The sequence below is a fragment of the Cuculus canorus genome, chromosome 2, assembly GCF_017976375.1.
Source record: "Cuculus canorus isolate bCucCan1 chromosome 2, bCucCan1.pri, whole genome shotgun sequence".
NCBI classification, from domain to species: Eukaryota; Metazoa; Chordata; class Aves; order Cuculiformes; family Cuculidae; genus Cuculus; species Cuculus canorus.
In genome coordinates this window covers 108,605,687-108,614,785 of record NC_071402.1, presented here as the reverse complement: position 1 = coordinate 108,614,785, position 9,099 = coordinate 108,605,687, and positions in this window count along the sequence as shown.

Genomic DNA, 9,099 nt, shown 5'->3' with positions numbered 1-9,099 from the left:
CACAAAACTGAACACAGTACTCAAGGTGCAGCCTCACCAGTGCTGAGTATGGGGCACAATCACTTCCCTGGTCCTGCTGGCCGTGCTGTTTCTGATGTAAGGCAGAATTCTTTTGGCCACACGTCTGGCTCACATTCAGCTGGCTGTCAACCACTATCATCTGCCTGGAAATGGTTACTAGTGTAGTAGGAACGAAGACAACGGCTGGAAACAGTGCAGTTCTCGTTTCACAAATAGAGCAAATACAATTAAAGCCCTCACAGAATGCTAAACTAGAGTCTTCCTGGAAAGCTGCAGCCCAATACCGGCCCATCTGACCTGTACTTGGCTTTGAAGTACAACTACGTATGCTTTTCAATTAATTTCACGTGCCCTCAAGCTTTAGTGTCTTTGCAAGAAGTTTGCTGCTTCTCTTGTAGAAGTCCTTCATGGTCTGAGTTCCTGCTACCCAAAGTAGTAAAAGAGGTGATGTGGTCTCCACTGATTTTTTAATGCATCCACTCATTTTTACCAGTTGTTTAACTACCCACCCAATTGCAAGTTTAATTTTTGTTCCGAGGGGACTGGTCAGAGCTAGGGCAGTGAATTCCGTCCCGCTTTCCAGAGAAGAGGATTAGATAATAGTTAATTTTGGGGAAAAACAATCTGATAAAAGTTTAAAGATAATTTAAAAAAAATAATATTTAAAGCATTGCCTAGTTCCAAGCGCTGCTTTGCATGACATTTCTCCTTCCGCTTCTCAGTGCTTCTCTGCTAAGATGCACCAGCACCTGCAATGTTGCAGAACAGCTAGGGAACATCCATGGGCAAACCTGCAGACCATTAAACTTACTAGCAGGGTAGTGGTTTTCCTCCTCTGTTTCCCATTTACCTCTAAATTGTTTTCTCTTTTTTTGGATCTGGATTCATACATGAAAAGAGCTTTAATTTAAACAGACTCTGAAGCAGGCTTGCCCCTAAAACCCGTTTCGTTCCACTGTGTGTTCACCATCAGTCAGACAAAATTCTGTGTAGTTCCACTCCAGAATTATGTAAAATATCTCCCTCCTACAACATTTATCATGAGTACAGTTCAGCAAGGCTGAGTTCTTACTCACGGAGCTGGTAGCCTGGAGGAGGAGTACAAGCAGAGTGAGTAAAATGCAGGGATAATTCATGCTGCAGGGCAGCAGCCCAAATGGAATCTGTACATCTTCACATACCTCCCAGGTTCCAGTATGGAAGAGGTTGGTAAACGACCTGAACTGGCAGGTGAGAGCAAGACCTGGGTTGGTACTGACCTACAGACACTTGGACATGGAAGAGAAGACTACTGGAGAAGGTAAGACGGCATGAAGGTAAAACAGTAATAAAAGTATCTGTGTGCTTCTCTCCTGCTCTAAGAACACCTCACTCCTGTGTGGACTTGTGTAAATTAGAATCATAGAATGGTTTGAGACCTTAAAGATCATCCTGTTCCAACCCCCCTGCCATGGGCAAGGACACCTCCCAGTGGACCAAGTTGCTTAAACCCTCATCGAACCTGGCCTTTAACACTTCCAGGGATGGGGCATCCACAGCTTCCCTGGGCAACCTGTGCCAGTGCCTCACCACTCTCATTGTGAAGAATTTCCTCATTATGTCTAGTCTAAATCTGCCTCTCTCCAGCTTATACCCATTGCCCCCAGTCCTATCACTACAAGCCTTTGTGAACAGTCCCTCCCCAGCTTTCATGTAGACCCCTTCAGGTCGCTATGAGATCTCCCCGGAGCTGTCTCTTCTCCAGGCTGAACAACCTCAGCTCTCAGCCTGTCAAAGCAGACGCCTTTGTTTCAGCACAGAAAGGGTGTAACCATTGTACACACACTATTACTGAAGAGCTGAAGTGTAAGCGTGCACCTGAAGCATGACGTGACTTCATCTCTTAAGAAGTAAACTGTACTGAATGCATGCATGCACTCTTGGGCACCTCTGCTGCATTAATGACCAAAGAGCCAATAAATGCAACGATAAAAGGTTCTAAAAAGGTAGTGACATAATGCAGACCTTAAAGTCTGTTCAGGTGATGTGCTAAACATCAAGCTAAATCGTGATACAGAGATTTCATTACAAGACAGACATTGACGTCCCGCACCTTGAATACTGTGTTCAGTTCTGGACCCCTCACCACAAGAAGGATGTTGAGACTCTGGAGCGTGTCCAGAGAAGAGCAACAAAGCTGGTGAGGGGTCAAAGCTGGAGAACAAGTCTTACAAGGAGCGGCTGAGAGAGCTGGGGTTGTTTAGCCTGGAGAAGAGGAGGCTGAGGGGAGACCTTATTACTCTCTACAACTACCTGAAAGGAGGTTGTGGAGAGGAGGGAGCTGGCCTCTTCTCCCAAGTGACAGAGGACAGGACAAGAGGGAATGGCCTGAAGCTCCGTCAGGGGAGGTTCAGGTTGGATATCAGAAAAAAATTCTTCACAGTAAGAGTCATCGGGCACTGGAACAGGCTGCCCAGGGAGGTGGTCGAATCACCTTCCCTGGAGGTGTTTAAGGAACGGGTGGATGAAGTGCTGAGGGACATGGTTTAGGGAGTGTTAGGAATGGTTGGACTTGATGATCCAATGGGTCCTTTCCAACCTTGTGATTCTGTGATTAAGGACGCAAAAGAACATGAACCAGTTTGTCTTTAATCCTAGTACAATAATGTAGTGCTTCTGCCTTTAATGAATACTCTCCCCCATTGTCCCTTTTAATGAAAACTAAGCACCTGCAAAAAAGTAAAATTGCACTGCATAACAAACATTACTTTGACTTTGGCCTTAATTCCTGTCCACACCCGACACTGGTTTCCTCAAATATCACAATGAAATAATAATTTTTAGATCACTGTTCTGGTACACTGCGCTTGCTTGACTTTGCACGTCTGTTTCAAGCACCTTTGTAATTAAATAAGGTATTTTGCCTAAACAAGCTTCTGATTTCCATAGAGATTATCACTAAGCAGAGAAATTAATGGGGCGGTATTTAATTGTGAAAGCGAAGGAGTGAATGCAATTTTTAAACATAGAAAGTGTTGCTTGATAATTGAACATACAAGTATTGTATCTGATTTTTTTTTTTCTTGTGCTGCTTGAAAAAAAATAAATACATCCAGCCTGTTTAAAGCTCTGTCTGTTCAAAAAGCTATATTATTTTAGGAAATTAATCCCAGTAGAAGATACTTGGAGGCATCTGGTTTTGCTGCTGGTGGCTGCTTGTAATACACTGGTAGTCTTTTTGAAATTTGTCTTCCATTTAAACAGATTGTGGGTGTTGGTTTTTGCAAATTTAAGGCAAGGTGATCTTCTTGTGTGACTTTTATGTCTTCTTTGGGTCCTGCTCACTGTGGGTTGATTGAAGTCTTCAGTAGGGTCACAGACCTCTCTGACATCAATAAAAACTTGAGGTACAATTGTAAAATTTAGATCCAGATTTAGCTTCAAAATAGTACACAGCTCATGTGGGATGTGCCATCTACTCACAATCAGGGTGCTGAGCAAATGGAGGGGCAGATTTAGGCTAGACATAAGGAGGAATTTCTTCTTTGATTTTAAATTAGCTGTTTTTTAATACAGCATTGTTCTAAAACTCTGGAAGCTCACTGTAAATGTACTGAGGTGTGGTTCAGTTTCTTCAAGTTAGACATTTAAAATGAGTTTTACATTATCCCTTATTGCACCGAACTCAGCTGAACTTTATGTTCGTCTCAGCTCTTACCTGTATTATTCAAGTCTAGAAATCAGTGGTGCCTGTTATTTCCTATAGTTCTTCAGCTCTAGTTGAAGCAGAACTCAGTCTCAGAGTTGCAGATCATAGAATGATTTGGGTTGGAAGGAACTTTAAAGATCATCCAGTTCTAACCCCTTGGCCATGGGCAGGGACACCTCCCACTGGATCAGGTTGCTCAAAACCCCATCCAGCCTGGCCTTGAACACCGCCAGGAATGAGGCATCCATGACTTCTCTGGGCAACCTGTTCCAGAGTGTCACCACCTTCACAGGAAAATGTCTTCCTAATGTCTAATCTAAATCTCCACTCTTTCAGCTTTAAACCATTCCCCTTTGTCCTATCCCTGCATTCCCTGATAAAGAGCCCCTCCCCATCTTTCCTGTAGGCTCCCTTTAAGTACTGGGAGGCTCCTATAAGGTCTATTCACTGAGGAAAATAGATTGTTTCCTCACTTAGGTACGTTGACCATAAAACATCAGGGACCAGACCTTTGAGATGCCTATAAATCAGCGATGCATACACGCTGCAGTTTGTGCATCTGCCTTGATGGTAGACCATTATTTTCAGTACTCTGTGAGTAGACCAAAACAAGCACATGCTAACGTAGAACAGCAGCTTGAGGAATAAAAAGGTTCAGACTTAAGCCCGCTGAATCTTTTTGTTGCTTTTGCTGACCAGTGACAGATTAAATAACCATGGTGGGGATTGAGAATGCAAATGAATCAAGATTTATCTCAAGGTAATTAATTGCCTTCAATAAGGTGCATGCTGATAGCAGCCTTTATTATTAATGGGTGGTCTTTGTAGAAAGACTTGATTTGGAAGATGTGGAGGTGTCTCTTCTTTTACTTGCTCTGTTTTTGTGTTTAAAAGGGGAGCTACTAACTCTTCTAAGTAGCCTGAAATCCATGTAAAAGGACCAATAGTTCTTAATGTGTCTCTACTAATAAATATTTTTACAACAGTGCCTTTATTCTCCAAATGTGACTTTGCTGTCAGATACTCATCGACATTACTTGCTTTTGCAAACTGAACCTAAACTTATTCTTGGTGTGCTTTATTCTTTCTGCATTTTGCACCAACACTGAAGATTTTGAAAGTGGAGAAGAGTGTTGCATGCTGTGTTGTTAAGCTTTACATAAAAGGGTTTGAAAAGCCTGAAATGTGGACTTGAATGTTACAATTTAAAACTAAATTAGGTTTTTTTCAAGAAGCTGTTTTCAGGCAATCACACTAGTGCAGTAGAACTGATTGCTTTTGTACTTTTCTTTCCAAACGATGGTAGTGTCTATTGTCTTTTGCATTCCTTTAACAAAAGCGTGAGTGTAAATTGTACTTGATCAACAATCCAGTCTTAGAGCAAGATACAAAGTAAATTCTCTTTAGGAAAAAAGAATAATGACTAATCAGTAACACTTTCTGTTTTATTTAAAGCCTATGTGTTTTAATTTAATTTATTTAATTAAATGTATTTATTTAATTTAAATTAATTTATTGGGGCTAAAGCTTCTCAAAAGTGCCACAAATCCAACTTTGTAATTTAGAACACAAATGCATTAGGGTAAATGTTTAGGATGGGTATGGAGTGTGTTGTATAAGAATGAGCTATTGAGCATTTTGATTCCTGTCTTGCTGACAGTATCTTTTTTTCCTCTGAGAAGCTTGCATAACTGATCTGTGTGGATAAGATGCGTGCAGGAATTATGGGCTTGATTGTATATGTGTATGCACACACACTGACACCAGCCCCCATATATACTTTTTGTATATATGCTATATAAATCTGTGTGTATATTGATCTATATTTCAACTGTGTGTTTTATTTACACCTTCAAGTAATAAGAAGTCAGTCAGCTAACAGCCTTCAGTATCTCTCTTGTTTAGCTCTGTGCAAAACAGCGAACGTGGAAAGAAGATTGGAAATATGATGGTTTCTACTAGCCGAAACGTTGTACAAACTGGAAAAGCTGTAGGTAAGAAATTTATTTAAAAGCAGCTTGCATCTAAGCTGTACCCTTTTTGGAGCAGCATCTTATATCTTGGTTATATTACATTTTAATCCAAGCGTACTTCATAACACACAGACAGAACAGCAACATGTTGAGGGCTAAAGCTGCTGACTGAGGACCTGTTTATTGCATAATATTGGAAAGAGAAGCAGCTAGACCAAAGAAATTAGTGTAAATTCTTTTCCCAGTGTGGACTGGAGATGAATACGGGAAGCGAGATGTTAAGGGAAAAGCCTTCATGTAACCTGGAAATGCTTCAGACCACACCCCACCACCTACAGTATGCAGAGCTGGTTGAAATCAGAGGAAGACCTCGTGTCAGTTCCCATAGGTTTTGCAGTAGGCTGTGATTTTCTGCACTTGAAAAGGGGCAACATCCCATTGTCATCCTTGTGGTGTAAGATACTGTGATTTCACCCTTTGAAGGATCTGATAGTTGTTTTTCAGTAGCTTTGCCAAAAATTGTTTTGCTTCTCCTTTTTTATTCCTTTGGAATCTTTCTACTCTCTTTGATGTGCTGCACACTCTGGCAAGGAGCACCTTTTGGACCCGAGTCTAGCACTCCTTCCAGAGTGAAGGCCAGCACTGGCCATTTCTGCTGATCTGCTGTGTTCAAGTGCTTTGAATATTTTCTGACACAGACTCTGGACTTGGATTTTAAATCCAAAATTGGACAACTGATTTTTTTTTTTCTGTCTTTCTTTGTAGTAGCTTAGTAACGGCAACGCCACACTATGGACCTTCTTTCTTTTGTTTTCTATTGCAGGACAGTCAGTTGGAGGAGCCTTCACGAGTGCGAAATCGGCTATGTCATCATGGTTTTCCACTTTTACACAGTCAACTCAAAGCCTTGGGGACTAAATGATGGCTTTGCACGATGCTGCTGAATATTTCACGTGCAATGCTTTTTCTGAGCTGTGTAAAGACTAATCCAAAATGTTGCAGCAGCTGGAGGTTGCTTCAGGAGAACCCCCAGCACAGATCAGTTGATAAAGACAGACGCGCTGGAGCCTGTAGGCCACAGGCCCTGGGAGGGAGGGAGGGAGATAAGAACTTTAACAAAGATGGCGCTGGCTTGATCGCGGGTACTTATTGTTGAATGGCAGGAAATTGTCGTTAAGTGAGGCAGAAGACCCTTTTGTATTAGCCAATACTGAGCTCGCTTTTTGTAATATGTATGAGCCTAAATTAGCTGTAACTGGTATAAATATAAGTTAGCTGCACAATAAAGACGACATTTGCTTGCATCAAGCTGCGTCCCGTCTCTTAATCGCGGCAAATTGGTGCCCCGTGTGAGGCAGGCTGATAACCACCTATCTGTGTGGCATGCCGCGAGTCCCTCGGAACTTTGAATGAGCTGCTGAAAGGAAGCAGGATCCTGGCCAGGAACAATCCCTCTGGAGAATTGAGGTGAGCCGTGGGAAAGATGGGGAATCGGATGTCTTCCCCCGAAAGAGACGTATATGAACTCATGAAAGCCCTTCTTAAGAAACAAGGTAAAAATATTTCTGGGCATGATCTTAAAGTAATACTTAAATGGGTACAGGAAAAGATACCCATCGTAACCGCCTCTACTATATTTACGCGGGAACTCTGGGATGAAGTAGGGTTAAAACTGTGGGATGCAGCAACCACAGGGAATGCTGAAGCACAGCGTATGCTCCCGTGGTGGAGGAGTATTTTTGAGACTTTAAAAGTACAAGAAAAGAGCCCCCGAGACAAGGTGAAAGGGGAGGAGGACTTTCCAATTATCCCTCCGTTATCACTAGTAAAGGATGGACCCTCCGCGGTACCAGAACTGTGTGCCGCTGGCTGTCCTCCTGAGGAGGATCCCTTTGATCCAGGACCTTTCCGAAGGCCTGGATCGTCCAAAAGGAATCTGCCGCCCGACATCATAGGCCTTTGGAGAGATAAAGACGGAACAGGGCTGCACAAAATAATAGCGAGGAATCAGAGGAGGTACAAGATGGCGTGGCAGAGGAAACACCAGATCTTCGCTGGAAATCAGTGTCTTTACACTCCTGTGTAAAGACCAATCCAAAATGTAGGCGTGGACATTAGCTACGCAGGACCAAACCGAGGCGTATGTTGCTTGCAAGCAAACGTGGAATGTTATCATTCAATTTCACCATCAGTGTAGAAGAATGGTGTCTCCATACGATGGGGATGGCATTTGCAGTATATTGGTTGTATTTAAAATGACTACTTTTGTTTAAAACTGAGCCTTTACAAAGACATGAGCAAGCAGGGCTTGTTGCAAGCCAAATGTGTTTGACTTTAGATTTGTACATTTTCTTGGATGTTGAAGATATTTATGTAAACTAGGTATATTTTTCAATCCAAATAGCCAAATGTTTATGAGTTCTCGTTAGGAATCAGCAGAGTATAAATGCTTTTTTTCAGGTTGGATTTGAAAGCATCTCTGCAAAAAGTATACGTTAGAAACCCTTGAAGGGTTCCAAGCCAGATGGAACTTTCTCACTTTCACCTGCAAACTGCAATTTGCAGGGTGGAGAGTAAGGCTGTGGCTGACTTAAAGGGTTTTTTTTTTTCCTTTCTGCTCATGTACGGTTGTTTGCATTAATCTGTCTTTACCTCTTTTTGCGTCCCCAACTCTGTGTGACGGTTGCAAAATCAGTATTTTTCTCAATGTTATGCAGAAGGCCTTCATAACTTTGCTACGTTTTGGCTGTGTTTTTACCCTAGGAGGAGGGTGGGACTCCAGCTGGAGAGATCTCTTCAGGAAAAGTATTACAAAACGATTCTCCCTAATTGGAATTTGATCATAGCCAGTTTTGTGTGGTCTGACTCTATTAGGATGTAGTTGCACCGTTAATGTAGCTACATACATATGGATTAAAAGTACTCAAAATGCTTAAAACTAGCACAGTAGCAAACTCCTCGGGGGAGGGGGTGGCATTGTTTGGTTTATTTTTTGCCAGTGAAGTTATGAAGACTCTTCCAAATGAAAAATCAGCTATATGGATTTTCTGTGTCGACTCAGGGAATGTTCTGTTTGGATAACTACTTTTTTCACAAGGAGAGTAACACCAGAATTGAGAGTGTAACTGAAATGGCTCAGTTTGTGTCCTTGTGCAAATAAATGTAATAGTTTACTTGAAAAGATGTGGCATAATGCTGTGTTTTATGTCTAACCTGCACGCAGGGCCCTCTGCGTGCAAGTGTATTCCACTGTGTACATTTTCTGCTTCTGAGAGAGATTATTTCCTATTTCTGATGATGTGTATACCTATTTGCCTTCTGACACAAACCTTTTCTGAATTACATGATCAAATCTTCCAAGTTTCTATAGTAAAGGCTTCTTCAATTATTTCCTCATTGTTATCTGTCAGCATTTTG